General features: G+C 35.1%; 1 long non-coding RNA gene across 3 annotated transcripts in view; it reads left to right on the forward strand.

Moving 5' to 3' along the window:
* LOC128082113 (uncharacterized) overlaps positions 1–16,289 on the forward strand; it is a 124,450-nt gene that overhangs the window by 56,783 nt on the left and 51,378 nt on the right. For all 3 annotated transcript variants that reach the window (XR_008207551.1, XR_008207550.1, XR_008207549.1), the window contains one exon: positions 8,434–8,489. This is a non-coding gene — a long non-coding RNA (uncharacterized LOC128082113). The remainder of the gene's footprint in view (positions 1–8,433; positions 8,490–16,289) is intronic.

Consider the following 16,289-nt stretch of genomic DNA (forward strand, 5'->3'; position numbering starts at 1 on the left):
AGTGGTTTTACAGGAAGGACTTTCCTGGTTTTCCACATAGTAATGAAATATGATACAAAGCAGCACAGTGTCAATAAATCTACGGGATAAAGGTCAGGTTTACATCGATGGACAGAGCTAGCAAATACATTTGTTCCTGCAATGTCTGTGTTTTAAATGCCAACCTCTGATGAACCCAGTGTAGAAATACACTTTAGGGTTTGATGAGATGTCAGTTTTGTTCAGTGCTGATCAAATAAGATGAATGAAAGTGAAACAAGAACAAAAATATTACTTCTGTCATTTATTTTTTATGCATTACAGGAAGTGGGTCAGTCAGGGAGATTTCTCTTAAACAAATAGCAATCACTGCACAATATCACCCATTGATCTATTTCACAGCAGGCAATAGCCTTTTTGTCAGAAAGGACATACCATTCAAATACCACAGAATACATAGAAATGCCCATGACAGGTTTGAAAAGTATCTTCCCCTCCTTTTATTGCCAAGCCATCTCCTTTCACAAATCAATCTAGGCAGCAGAGGCAGGGCATTGCAAAAAAAACAACCAACCAACCAATCAACCAACCAAACAAAAAAAACAGCTTTCAGTTCTATGATGAAGGCAGATATGCAATAAAAAAATGTAGCATAAATATTGCCTAATGTAATGGAAATGTAGTATTTGGCAAAATATAATTTGTTCTGTTACATGAACCTGAAAACATACCTGACAATTAGGCAATTGCAAAGGAGCAGCCCTAGCAATTTGAAGGCCCAGTCCTTAATCTGAGTAATGTGTCATATCATTAATTCATCATCTTCATGAAACATTATCAGATGCTAGAGTCCATGTATCCCCCAGGACTATAAATGTTTGCCTTAAAATAAAATGTATTTTTGTGGATAAACTGTTTTGAAAATGTAACACTTGTTTTTATGCTTAATTTGGTTAGGAAATTATTTTAATGCATTTTAATGCAGTATCCAGCTCTTGTTTTGAGTGATTCAAAGCAGCTATTATGTGTCTAAAGTAAAGCAGCTAAATTCATATATATGCACCAAAGTAAGTGGGTTGAGTTCCTAAGCATTTATGACCTGTGCGGAGGTAAATGTTACTTCCAGTTTATCACCTACATGTTGGCACAGCTAAAGAGCAACACAAAAATGTTCTAGTAATATTTTACTGTTGAATTTGGAATGTCTGGTTTGTATCCATTATTTATTCGAATAACTAAATTACTTCAATTTGCTTGACAAGATATCTTTGCTGATCTTAAAATTCATGAATTATCGTATTCAGAAGATGTGTATTTCAGTGCAATGACATCTGTAAATAGAACTGATTAGATTTAATTCGAAAGACATTTGTCTACTGCTTTGGCATGTTATTTGTGGAGGTCAAATAAACTAAATCATAATGAATGCCTGAAATCAAGTAAGCATTCATCTAGTAATGAAGTGAGATGTGTGAGAAACCTCTCAGCTCTAGCTGAAGTCTGGGTTTATCGGCAGGCTATAATCTTGAGTATCATGTTTCTTTTTAGAGATAAGAATAAACCTCCTCTTCAAAAATGCAGAGGAAAATTACAGCACTTGTGAAAGAGAAAATTTGGTTATAAGAGCAAAATAAATAGAGGAGAAAGAGACCTGCATCTTTATGGCTGATTCATTCCTGCTGAGTCTACTTGTTGGATTAGTTGCAAATATTTAAGCATTTACCATTCAATATAAAAACACTACAGAGCTTAACCGTGATAACCACCATACCACTCATTATTTAGAATTACCTGTGTTACCCTTGCAATGATAAGAAATGCCAGTAAAAGATAATGCAGAATTTGAAGCTTCAAATTTATTGTTTATATTGTAAAGTGTATTCTTTTTTTTTTTTTTTTAACAAAGAAACAAAACACGCTATATATAATTCCACTTAAGTTCTCAATAGATATCCACCTCTTCAGAGTTGTTTTAGAATTGAGAAGAATTTAATGGCAAGGGAAAGCAGAGAATGATTGTTGTAGCATAACAAATGACTTATATGATCTTTTCTCCTTTGTAATATTGGGTCTGGGTAATTTTGTAATAATTGTAATATTGGATTTTAGCTTTACTTTCCATTAGGAATTCTCTTATGTGATATAGCAATACATATTATTATTATTGTACACCTGTGCATTTATCAGCACCACAAAAATGAGACAAAGTGTGGATTTTTTAAAAGATTAGACATTATTCTCAAAAGCATTAGTGTGAAAATTTCCATTTTGTATAGGAGGACTGAGATTTTTTCCATTTCTTAAACCTTCCAACTACTAGTCTGTTAGTACTCCACCATTCATCTGAAGTGATCTTGCATCATACCTCTCGTTTGACAGATTAGTGTTGAGGTTTGGTGTCAGGACCCAGAACACTTCCCTTCCACATGATGGCTTAGCTGCCGGCGCTGGGAACCTGCTGTAGTTATGTCCAATAACAAAAATCATGAAACTAGGACTAACTGTACCACTGTGTCTGCAAGGAGAGCCAACTGAGCAGTGCTCCTGAGGGTCATCCTGGCTGAGCTATGGGGCAGACATGCTTCTGTCCTGCCCTGGTCCAAACTCTGTTCGAGGGGCTTGATTCTCAGATCACTCTATCTAGTGATCTGAACTCTGGGTTAAGCCTGGTTCCCTTTCCAGATCTGCTCTGCTTGTCTTGCTCAGGAATGGTGGGACTGCCCTTTCATCTGTGAAGCCTCTGCTGCTGCCTGCCTTGTTTTCTCAATGGGTCTCTGGCTCTGCTCACCACTTAAAGTAGCGCATAAACCACTTTGTCAGCCCAACTAAAGAAGAAAAGAGGAGTTACCTCCAAAACTGGAAGTGAAATGGGCAAAGCAAACCCAAAGGAGGTGGTAGAGCTTCCTTTACATTACCACTGATCCGAAAGAATTTATTTTTTGTAGGCCTTTCTTTTGACCAACCTATGAATGTCTTACCTAGTTACCAGATAAGTATTAATTGTACCAGGGGAAGGAAAATAGTATCCTATCGCTCTTTTGTGAGATACAACTCTCTTGATAACCATTCATATTGCACATAAATAACTCTCAAGTTTAACTATACCTAATTTCAGATGACCTTCTTAGCAGCTGCAGACTTTATGGAAGTCTTCCGGATGTATATCAGAAACCCTAATGCAATATCCTTCATGTGAAAGGATATCCTTCAGCTACAGTTTCCTTCTCTGAACTATTCGCTAACTTATTTTTCTCCCTCAAATGTCTGTCAGATCGTTGATCTGTCTAAAGCACTTTCTTTCCCATCATTAACATAAGTAATTGACCTTTTTAATAATGACAGAGAACAGAGAAGTGTGGAGGGAACTCTGTATATCCACGCAGTGGGGTTCTTGGCTGTGTCCTCATTTATCCTTGCAGATGAAGTAGTTAAGAGTGTTCAGGACGATGAATTTAGTGGCTGTGTTTAGGTCATATTTGTATTATTTTCTATTTTGACAACAGCAAATACTTGGTTAACACACTGCAAACTATCCCATTGAATTCTTTTATCCCCAACAAAAAATTTGACTCATTTTTGTTGACTAAGCAGTTGTTCTTACATATTGTTTCCAGTTGTACTTAATAAACGACTTTAATTTGCAGCACGCTGCATGCCTATATCTCTATAGCCCTGTGCAATAATTTGTATATTTCTTCTCAATAGTTTAATTGTTTGTAATTGTCATTTTTGAAGGTAATCAAGAAGGTAACTTCTTGATAATTCAATTGAACAAGTTTTTTTTCCTTTGCTTTTCAATAGTAAAGTTTTAGATATGTTTTATTCAAATTATCCAAGGTACTTCTTTTTCATCTCTTTCTAATCTGGTTAACAAACAGTATTATTCTTACTTTTCCTTTGGGAAACAAAGAAAAAGCACCACAAAAACGTATTTCTTTACGTAAATGCAAACAAGGCCATTTAATTAGGTTTGGTAGCGTAGCTGATGAATGGTCTGTATATACTATAAATGGAGTATATATATCATGTATACATACACTTTAGTTAGAACTTTACAGCATCTTAATATGTCTGTGTAAAGAAAGGCTTTAGTTCCAAAAAGCTGCTGCTTAATCAAATTTTACAGGGGTTTTTAGTATTCTAAGTTCTACAGAATGGTTCCTGTAACTTCACACAGGAGAAAATTGTTATGTAAAGAAAATTATTTACTAGATGGCTATATGAAAACACACATGAAGAAGTGGTGGGTGCCTAAATATTTTTTTTAAATCTGCCCTGAGGTCTAATTCATGATGAATTGCTCAGTGTATGAAATAAAATACCTGTTGATGGGATAGGGAAGAGAACTTTGATAAGATAGTACTGGTGTTTTGCATTTTTTGGTACTGGTGATTTCTGCTTGTCGGTGCCTAAAAATGTGTTAGAAAAGGATTCTAATCTCTTCTAAGAATAGACTTTGACTTTGCAATCTCATTATAAAACGAAAACAACCCATCTACATCAGTGGGTATATAACTTAAATATAAAACATGTATTGATTTTTCTTTTTTAAGATAAATCAACTGTGCCAACTGTTCATGTCATTTTCTTGCACTTAATTTTCTATCTCTCACTGTTGTGCAATTTTACATCACTTCTAAGATGAAATAATACATCTAAAAGCTGTTTCAACCCTCGTTAGCTGATGAAAAGGTTTGTTGTTTTTTTTTTTAAATTTGTTTTTGTGGGTGTTTTTTTTTTTGTTTGTTTGTTTTTTTTTTAAGACAGTATCCTGTATGAAATATTTTCTAACTGTCCATTTCCATTTCCAGTGTGTTTTCAGTGTGTTTTATGTATCTTACATAAATACAGTTACACCTAGGCATAATATATCTGCTGGTTTGAATCACACTGAGATGCAAGAAAAAAGACAAAATTCTTATTCAGGTTTTAGTTTTTCTCCAGTGCTGTCACATCACTTCAAACTAGGTTAGTGACACAGAGATTGGGAAGGGAAAGATCAGTCTGTGTCTACTTACTCTGCTCAGTCTACTGAAAGCGCTCTCCTCGCAGTGTGGGCATTCTGTCTGGTCAGTTCATCAGAAGTAGCTGAGTCAGGTATCATAAAGTAGCTGACCTAAATCTACTTGCAAGTAGCTCAGGCACATCATGCTCATTGTTTAATGTTTACAAGTTTATTGCAGCAATAGAATACTATAAAGCTTTATCTTGTCAATACTAAAACACTACTGCTTCTTTAAACAAACCTGTCTAGAGACTATCCAACTATGAGGACAGTTCTGAAAGTAATGCCTCCTGTTTTATTATATCAGAACATCAGAGGCTGATACTGGTGGTAAGGCAGTAAAGATTGAACCTTCCCACCAGTACTCCATTACATTTTGTTGCTGTGTGAGATGGCAGCTGCAGGGCAGTCTGACAGAATGGCATCTGACATGGGAATGCCTGTGAAGCAAAGGTGTGTCATTGAGTTCCTCCATGTGGAAAAAATGGCGCCCACTGACATTCATCAACGCTTGCTGAATGTTTGTAGAGACCAAACTTTGGATGTGAGCACAGTGAGGCAGTGGGTGCTGCGTTTCAGCAGTGGTGACAGCAACAGTGGGTCACCTCCTCTGCTGCAAACCTTTACAAGTACAGCATGCAGGCTCTTGTTCATTGCTAGCAAAAATGCATAGCTAATGGTGGTGACTATGTTGAAAAAATAGTGTTTTGTATCTGAGAATGTGCTCTATTAAAGTGTTGTTCTGCTGTTTGTGTCTGTTGTAGTTTCCATAAAAATAAATAGGAGGCATAACTTTTGGAGCAAAATACATATTATGTGTTTTGAATTGAAAATGAAGGAGTCCAAGTTTCACGGAAATTTTACTCAAATACTATCAGAACAGATACAGCTGATGACAGTTTTAATTTCTGAGCACTGCTGATGCTAAAGAGGGGCAAGAGCTTATTGTTAAGTTGCTACGGTAACTCTCATAGGCATAGATGAGAATGTAGGCAGTGAGGAACTGGATCAAGAAAGAAGATGATTCTCAAAGTGATTCTGATTATCAGGGATGGAAATGAAGTCCAAAGAAAAAAACTAAATAAACCTGGAATTGAACATATGAAATCAAGAGAGCAAGATAGAATTAGAAGTAATATTTCAGGAGAGAATGTCTGAAGAATATTATTGATAGGAGATTTTGCACTGCCAGCCAAGGTTATTAAATCAGAAACTAGAGAAGTCCTGAGAGAAGACAAGCATGTGATTCATGCAAGGAAAAATACTTTGAAGGGCATAAAACATAGTTAAATAATATTCATTGTGCAGGTGAAAGAAAATCATCTCCATGAAAATCTGAAGTAACATCTCCCACTGAAAGTGTCAAAAATAATCCTTTCAGATATGAATGATACGCTTGCAGAACTCAGAATGAATTTGGATGCAGGGTGAGAAACTGGACAGTGACCTAGCAATTGTGTGAGATTGACACAGTACAAAAGAAAGGTGGCTGGAAGGAATGTACGAATTACTGAACAATTTCTTTAGTGTTGCATGTCAGCATGAGGTAAGCCACTCTGGAAAGGATTTGAAAGAAAATGAACTGAATAGGTAGAGCTCTGAAAGGGTAGCTTCAATGGCTAACCACATGATCACGATTAAAGCACTGTGAGAATTTGGACAACAGCCTTGCTGATCTCAGAGATGCTCAGTTTGGGAGGAAAAATTAAGTGTGAGTTTATGAAGAAGGTGGTGAAGATGAGGCCGCTGTCAGAAACAGGGATTAAGGAGTAGTTTAATTATCACAATCAGAAACCGTCAGTGAATCTACAGGAGCAAAACTGCAGTGAATTGTAGAATAAATATGAGATGATTTGGAAAAATGTGAAATTACTATCTGGTGCTGTGTGCTGATCTGGTAGGTGATTCTTCATTAAACCAAGTCAAGGAGATTTAAAGAAGGGAAAAGAGAAAGGGAGAAACGAAATAGTTTTTCTTGGGTAAAAAAGTATTATTGAAGATGATGTTCATGGGTTAATACTTAGCAACAATCCAAATTAGAGGAGCTCTACTGAAAAAAATACTGTAATACCCACATCATACGTTGTATGCCAAATAGTTTTATTCCTGGTCAGAATGTATGTAGTTTCCAAAGGGATAATTTTTGGCAAGTACAGTGCAGACAGTGGACCTAGCTTTGCCTGAAAAGTCATTATATTTTGTATAAGATTTCTGCTACTACTCTTGAATGCCTGTTTTAATTTCTTGTAGTATGAAACTAAAGGAATCATGTTTCAAATGCAATTTATCAAAAGCGTTTAAACAGTACAGTTCAATCAAAATTGCTTTAACTATCTATAAATAAGAAATGTGTCCATTTTGCATGCTGTTAAAATGCACGTTTGTGGTAAACCCCATTCTGTCTGTCATATCTGTTTTGTTTGTTTAAACCAATAATCTCTACTTAGAGAGGAGTGGGAACTCTGCAATTCTTTATCTTGTTCACTTCGTGCTTTTGACTCTTGGATATGAAATTATTTTTTACTTTTAAATTGTCTGCTTATAAAAAAAATCTTGTCTTTATGTTTTTTGTGTTGGCTGTGCAACTTTTGCCAGAGATGCAGATTGTAGGAAAGATTGAAGAATATATTTGACCTGAAAACTCTAGTTACCTAGAACTACTTGAACATGGTTACACGGGTATATATGCCTGCATGCTTCAGGGGGAAACATTTGTTTTGAGCAGAGGGAATGTTCATAAGATCTGGTAGGTGAAATCATGACCCAAGAAATTAGTGTTGAGTTCTGTGTTGCTTTCAAACAGACCTGTACTTGAACGCATAGAACAAGCTAGTGTTTCTGCCAATTTTGCTAACCTTCTGCTAATGTGGGTGGTGGTTTTGTTTTGTTTTCCAGTGGAATCTGAGGAATCCATATTATAGGATAAAATGGTAGAGTAGATTTTGTTGATGGTTGGAGGAGCAATAGTACCATTACCATTGCTTGGTTGCTTCCTTTAGAGTTTCATTTCCTTCAGTGGTAGCATAAAAGAAAAAAAAAAATGTCAGGACTACTGAATTCTCTCCCAGCCTAAGTAAGCATTCTAAATTTTGCTTCAAAAGGTAAATATTTTTGAAAGGCCGAGAGGAAGACATGAACATATGCTCTTGAAAAGCATGTGTGTTTTAGGAGCTGTTGTCCCAATAACTTGCACTGAAATGCAATCCTCTAAGTGCACAAATTCTTTCTGAAAACGGAATTTTGGTGATTTCTGAAAAGCTTCCCTATTGATTTTCTTCAGTGTCAGTGGAATTGATCAACAAAAGCTTTGTTGTGTTGGAAGAGATTATTTTAGCAGCTTCCACATTTAGCTATGTGTTTAGAAAAATGCAGCCAACTTTCTGTTTATGAAAACAGAAGCAGTTGATATGACAAGATACTGAAACAGAATGTATTATATTTCCTTGCAGATTGCACCTTTGCATTAATGAACTGTCAGGAAACCCCAGGGAATACAACCAAAGAGGTATTTATTCTTCTGCCTATATGGTTCAATTAAATATCCTACTAATTAATTCAGAATTACTTTGCCACTGTAAATAGTTCTTGTGAAGTGTTTACATCATTGTCCCTCTAACACAGCAAACAAAGCAAAAATGGCAACTTCTTGGTCTGTATGTTATCTGGTGCATAGGAAAATAGGTCTCCATTTCTGATAGTTTACTGTGTTTCTAAAATCAAGCACATTATTCCAATCCCACTAAGATCCATTTATATTTCATAAAATCATCATGGAATTGTTTGAATTGGAAGGAAGCTGTAAAAGTTTTCTAGTTCAACTACTCTGTGATGAATGGGAACACCTACAGCTCGACTAGGTTTCTCAAAGCCCCATCCAGCTTGGCCTTTTATGTGTCCAGGGAAGGGGCATTCACCACCAATGTGGGCAACGTGTTCCACTGGTTCGCTGCTATGAAATCAGGTGGAACAGACTGTATAAACAAGATCAAAATCAAGCTTAATTCCAAAAGTCTCTATGAATATGGGACATAATTGTCTCCTGTGTTGCCTCTCATGACTCCTTGCAAAATTCTTTGTTTTTCTGTAATATTAATAATCTGGCTGTATGTCACCTTGTAATTACATAACTCTGCTTTCAAGGTTCTGAAACTTAATTTCTATTCTGTATTGGAATACCAAACTTTTGGGACTTATTTATAAAGCAGAACCTCACTGATTATTCTAAAACTGAAAGTTCAATTTGTCTTTTCTCGAAGAAATTAGAAAAAAAAAAAAAAAAAAAAACATAATCAGTAAAAGAATTCCAGTAGGACAGCACTTAGTTGCTTGAGCAGCGGGAAGCTTCAGCCACTGTTAGAACTCGATTGTTAGAAAATGCTTCTTTTGCTACAGTTTTGGATTGTTAATGCATGTCTTTATGGTTAGCAGATTTTGTTAGTTTTGTTACTTGTTTGTTGTTTTAGTATGGTTTCTAAGTGGATGCAGATGAGCCAAAATACAGTAAGAAATCTTTTCCTTTACAATTTCAATCCCAGTCTTGCAAATGCCGTATTTGTGATTTATATTATAAATTTCATGCACACTGTGCAGTTTAGCACTTCATTTTTTAGTGTATTTTCCCTGACTTCCACAAATAACTCACATTTCCTTCGTCTTCTTTTTAGAGGATTGTAAAAAATGTGTTTTAACCAGACTCTGAAGCCCCAGGCCCATAAATACTGAGAACTTTTCAGGAGGCTAATTCCTTCATTTCTCCCATGCCATAATTGCTTATCTCATTAAGAGATTGCTCCATTAAATTTATATTTGTATTTTTTTACATCTTATATTTGAAAACATGAATGTATAATGTCTCCCTGGGACTCTGCACCATTATGATGAAAGATACAAGTGCAGTCTAAGACAGACATGTTTAATTAGTGAGCAAACTTGACATTTTCAGTGTTTAGGCTAGACAGGGAAAAAGCCAAGAGCAAATTAGCATGATTTTTTCCTTAATTTTATTTTTTAGATTGTATACAGAAAATAATTTATTGAACTGAAATGAAAATGAAAGTTCTCTACATAGTTCTCTACATACATAGTGGATAAAAGACTGTAAGAATTAGGACTTGGTATTTAATCACAGACCCAAATATTCCAAATACTTAGATAGGAGCAATTATATCATTTTTGAATGACATCTCAAATGCTGTATGCAGCAGTGGCAGACCCACATCTTAGCTAATAAAATATATTAAATAATCTCCTATTGAAACCCAGAATGACCTTCTGAGATCTATTTTTTTTTACTCTTAATAAAAATTGTTGCATGTATTATTGGAGGCATTTTATGCTTCTAAGACTATCTAAAGAGATACTGGAGGTAGTTTCAAGCTTACAAGATAGGTAGATACAACTCAATTTCAGAATTGTTCTGCTCCTACATAATACCAAAATAAGGATGAGGTACTCAGAAATGACTAGCTTGCCTTACGTATGTGAGATTTCAGAGTTATGTAACATTTAAAGTGTTGAGCTCTACAGACTCAAGCCATTCATTTTGCTTCAGGTGAGAGCATACAAAAACATACACATACAAAAACTATGAATAGAAAATATTATTTTTAGATTTTAAGAAATTCTTAAAAGGTCTAAAAGCACATGTGGATTTTTTCATTCAGAGTGGCAAAAGCTGATCTTGGCTGTGTGCCATGTGGCTTGTAAAATTAACTCACTGCTCCATGTGTGAGATTCAGTGGATTTAGCTCTGCAATGCTTTGAAAAGTCTTTTGGTGAGGTCTAAAGTCAGCATAAAGCATTGACTTGACCTTTAACAAACTGCCAAAATAGAAAATGTAACATGGAAAATCTTCACATTCATAGCAGTGTTATATTATTTATTCAATAAAGATGGTACATTGTGTTACACTATGGCATAAATCAATGAGATGTTGGTTGAGCATTTCATAAAGAACTGCCTCTAAGCTAATACACTTTTACAGTGATATTTTTTTATCAAAGAGTTATACCAGTTGGTTAATACCAAAGAAAAGAGGCAACTCCCATACATTAAGAAAGATACAGTGATACTGTTGGTAGTTTCTCTGTTCTTCTCGTAAGTGGCACCATTTCACATCAGTTCTGAACTAAGAGCTAGTGTTTTGACCTCTGCTTCCAGGATGCTTGTTTGAATCTGATCAGCATTAGTTGTATGTGGTCTTCAGCATCTAAAAATCGGTTAGATGCAATGCGTTAACTTCATTTTGTATTTATTGAGGTCCGGTGATTATCAAGTCAAATCATCAGAATTCAATCAGAGTATTTGTTTCTGACTTGGACATTATTTATTGGGCACTGGTGGTGAAGTTCAGAGTCAAATGGATACAAATACTGCCTTTGTTAGTTGTGGTAAGAAATTAATGGACGGCTCTGTAATATTAGTCCTGTTTTTCCTAATTTAACATATTAAGATTTGCTTATATATTTGTTGCCAGTACTGTCCAAATACACACCAATAGACATTTAAAATTAAAGCGAGTGTGATCTTATGTCACTTGATAGCTTTCCCACCTCTTTCCATTTTTAGTCTTTCATTGTGGTTCCTAATGGTCATCAGATCTTTACAGAATTAAAGGCCTTGTGCCTTGGAATTAATTTATACCAGCCTAAAATGTTACAGAATCAGTTCTGTAGTATTTTATACTTCCTTCACTATTGTATAACAGTGTCATATAAGAAGGCAAACCATTCAGGCTGGCAGATTGAATCTCCTTCTACTAATTCTGTACAGTATTCCTCAGCAGATTATTAAGGCTTGTGGTCAGTTTTTGGGTTCTGTTGCTGGGGATTTTTTTTTTCCTCAACTGACAATAGAATTTTCATTCTTTGAAAATCTGTTATACTTTGATGGGTAATGAGTGATTCAGTAGAAAGAAGCAGGAATTTTTCAATTTCACAAACATTTTTAATATGGGCTGGAGAATGAAAGAGAAGAACCTGCAGAATCTGGGAGTTAGGGCCCTTAGGATTTAGTGAAGGCCAACTTTCTCATCTGTGAAGTTGTTTTTCATTACATCTGACATTTTTTGAGGGTGAGTTTTGTTACAGACTATTAGCCTATGGCACTGGGCTGGGAAGATGAGACTTCACCGAGATGCAGTACAAATAATAAAAAAAAAAGAGTGAACAATTGAAATTACAGGGTTATTGGTATCTTGTTGTCAAGGTAGCTTGAGGTTGGTTTTGCACAGAGAGGAATTCAGCTTGCTTTTGAGTGTGATACTGAGAAATGAATTCCGCACCCATTGTGCCCCTACACTAATTATCAAACTTTCTGAAAAACAAAGAACAAAACTGAACCAATTCTTTTTAGCTTTCACCGTTTAACTCTTGTCATGCCTTTCTGGATGTCTGTTGATAAAATTGAAGGTTTTCAGTGTAATCGATTACAGTAAGTATCTGTTTTGTCCTGGATAATGTATATTCCTGGAAGAAATAGAACAGGTAGCTCGTTGGTAGATTGTTACTTCAGGGATGTAACTTTGGATTTTTAAGAGTCAAGTTCCTGATTTCACTGCCACTTACTTCGAAGGGAGTGAGCCTGTGTCAGCAAGGAATTAACAATTGCCTGCGTGGCTTCTGAGTAGATAATCAAGTAACAATCATGTTGAAGTCATGAGACATTACCAACGTATTAAATGGAAGAGGATCCAAGAAAGGATATTTCTAGAATAATTTAAGGAGAAACTTCTGAGAAACCTAAAGATACCTTGGTTCAACCTTCCTCAATAAGTGCAAGGCATTAAGCGACTGAGCAGATGTTTGCTGTCTGAAGGATGATTATAAACAGTAGGCACAAGAAAGATTTCAAAATTGTCTCGCTAAATATTGTCTGGAAGAAAAAAGTATCTGGTCCAACATATATTCAAGGTATTATGATTAGGCAGGAATATAAAAAGGGAACAAATGGCTTTGTAGTAGTTTGCATCAAAGGACTGTAAGTTTACTATGAGTTATCAAAAGTATTGCCATGAAATGTATGAACAGATGAATAATCAGGAAAATATATTTCTACTGTGCTGTTTACCTGCAGTACTGTGACTAATTTTAGTTCCTGAGTGTTAAATAGAAAAGTTTGGATCACTAGAACTTTTACATGTTTAAATCTCTTATTGTTTTGTCTTGGATAGCCCTTACATTTAGTTGCATTTTCTGGATCTCTGATCAGTCTTCTGAAGAAATGGCTGTAAAAGAAAGGAAATAATTTATTTTCTATATCAATGGTAATTCAGAAAGCAGCATTATCTTTGTATTGCAGTGAGGACATTCAGATTAGTTACTGGAAAACCTTTTAAAGGTAATAATAGTGGTGCATTGCAATAGACTGCCTGGGGAGGTTTTAGAATCCTCCTCATAGTTGGAAGTTTTTAAAAAGACAGTCTAGACAAACATCTGTCAAGATTGATATGTTTGATCTTGCCCTGGGACAGAGAATGGATGAAATGACCTCTTGAGTTCCCTTCCAGCCCTGTTAGGAATCTATCAAATCATGTTTAGGCTCCCAGGGGAACAAAGAATTATCCAAGCACAGATAATCTGCTGCAAATGACCTTTGATAATTTCATTGACAACAATTTAGAAGTGATCTCAGAGTATAACTAGTGATGATTAAATGAAATTCTCCAAACTAACATTAATCAGTAATTTCTTCAATTATAATTCTGTGTACATTTCTAGGCTAACTGTATGCCCATCTGACTTAATGCTTCTTGTAAAACATAAAATTAAGATTTTGTGATAAAAGAGTCTTTACTTAAAAAGACTTATCCCATTGCAACAGAATTGATCCTAATTTCTCCAAGACAAGCCCATCAAGAGAGAATTTTGATAAACCTGTCTCTCTCTGGATAATGGTCTAACTACAGAAGACTGTATGACTTGTTTGGAAGAAGATTGGTGTCCTCATTTCACATGTCGAAAGACAGCTGGAATTTGACTTAAGAGTTCATCTGTAATTGGCAGCTCACTAAAGATGATAACTTCTTTTTGTTTTTTTTCTGCAATTCTCTGGAGCAATGTTTTTCAGTCATTCACAATTTTGAGACCTTAAAAAGTTCCACAGATTATGTTGACTGCAGACTAGTGATAGTAAGTTAATTAACTTGTTTAGTGTTAAAGGAATGGCAGTGGTAATCAGGAAAAGAACACAGCAGTTTGAGATCATAGGTGTCTATGTCAAAGATTGATGTCAGCTACTGCAGAGCTGAACTGTACATAGATATGCAGTAGACTATAGCATCAAAGGACAAGGGCAAATTCTAACAATTTTAAAGATACCATTTTATTTAACAAGTAGATAAAAGAGTTTTGTGAGAAATACTGTTAAAATATAAAAACAAAAAGATGAAGAGTTTTCATAGAACAAGATTTCAGATTGGAGGAGACTTCAGGTGAGCTCGAGTCCAATCTTTTTCTCAAAGCACTGTTGGATATGTTAAACTGAGATGAGGTTTTTGGGTCTTTATCCAGCTGGGTCTTCAGAATTACCCAAGGCAGACTGCACGAACTCTCTGGGCAACTTATTAAGCTGCTTGACTCTCTTATTGATCTTGTAGTGCTTTACTACCTTTATACCCTCTCATGCTTAGAAGGGTAATGGAATGCATTTTTTCTTACTACTGACAGTGTCTCAGTGTAGCACCAGCAACCAAATTTCTCAGTGCACTGCAAAACATTAATCTTTATAAACAGATGTTTATGACTTTGGTCTTTCAGCTGCCTTGCTGTATCTATATAAAGGAATTCCTTTGAATATTAGAGAAGCTTTGGTGAAAGCTAAATTTATGCTAATTAAGATTTTTCTTTTACAAATAAAGATATTTTACTCTTGCATAAATATCAACAACCAAATCTATCCCTTTTTACACTTGAAATATTCAAAACTGACAAAGTAGTAGCTCAAGGACTAATTTAATGAGAAAATGCTACTACTATTATCTCTTTCTGAATTAAAGAACATTGAGGCAATCAAACAGATTCATCTAGTATGTTGAAAAAGCTTTATAAATTCATCTCATTGAAAAGGATGTTCTGTTGATTTCATTGCTTTCAAATACACTGGTTCTGGAAATAAAGTTAGGTATCATAATGTGAGGGAAAAAACTTATTTAATATAATCAAAATGGAAAAACAACAAAGAATTGAATACCCTTCTTACACATGTGAAAAGCTTTTTCTAAACAACTGAATTAATTATCCCTACAAGCAAAAAACAGATAAATAGTTTCTGTATCTTCAAAGAAGACAACTTTGCAGTAAGTAATATTCTTGAAAGAAAATTGATAATAATTCTTTTTCAAAGAGTGTAATATAATTTTGGATAATATTCCTTTTTCTGAGTCATTTACATAAAACATTAATTTAAAGCAAATTAATGAAAGAATCTCTCAAATTATGATTCACTGTTCTTATCTGGGAAGAATTTAAATGAAAATGCTATGAATAATCTCACAGATATGCTGCAGAGGAGCAAAACAGTTACGGAATGTTATAGTGAGGGAAGAATAATAAGAGTAGGAGCTGAGTACGAGTGTAAAATGATGCCTGCACTCAAGTTTGCTTTGTATACTGTCCTTACAACTGTACTGTCGCAGAAATAAAAAATGCAAAATTTAATGGACAGCAACCTGCTGAGCTTTGTCCAAACATCCATCATGCATATCAAAAGGAACTTTCCTGTTTAGAAGATTTAAGAGTCAAGATAGAAAAACAGTATAAAAGGAAATCTATTATGTATTATGTAGCTCAGCTGGTAGGTCTGAGGACAAGCTATTCATTTTATCTAGGAATGAAAATCTCTTACTGAAGATGATTAAGGCTTTTAACTGCAGACATTTGATGCCTTATAGGTGATTTTTCTAAATTGATCAGGTTGTGTTTAAAGATATTTTTAGATTTGGAAGAATTCTTCTAAATCCTTGTAAACTGTTTGACTGAAGTTCTGTCTTCCTGTAAAGAACAGTAGAAGAAATGGCTTATTCACTGCCATTTCAGCCCTGCCAGTATACTCACAGATGCATAAATGGTAAAGGACATTGGACCTTATTTATTTATTGGCAGCAGTTTGAAGCAAAACTGTAAGCCCCCTTGGGACACTTGATAGGGCTTTTCCATCATGTGCAGGACGTTCTGAAAGTAGCAAAATGTTTTCTTGCTAGCTGGAAAAGCTGTGATTTGCTGCTCTCCATTTTTTGTGTCCTAGTTCTTCTGCCTAAACTATGTGAAGTCTGCTCCCTTTGATAATATTGCCTTGCTTCTTAAATAC

This window comes from Tympanuchus pallidicinctus, unplaced genomic scaffold (assembly GCF_026119805.1).
Source record: "Tympanuchus pallidicinctus isolate F22 unplaced genomic scaffold, pur_lepc_1.0 scaffold22, whole genome shotgun sequence".
NCBI lineage: Eukaryota > Metazoa > Chordata > Aves > Galliformes > Phasianidae > Tympanuchus > Tympanuchus pallidicinctus.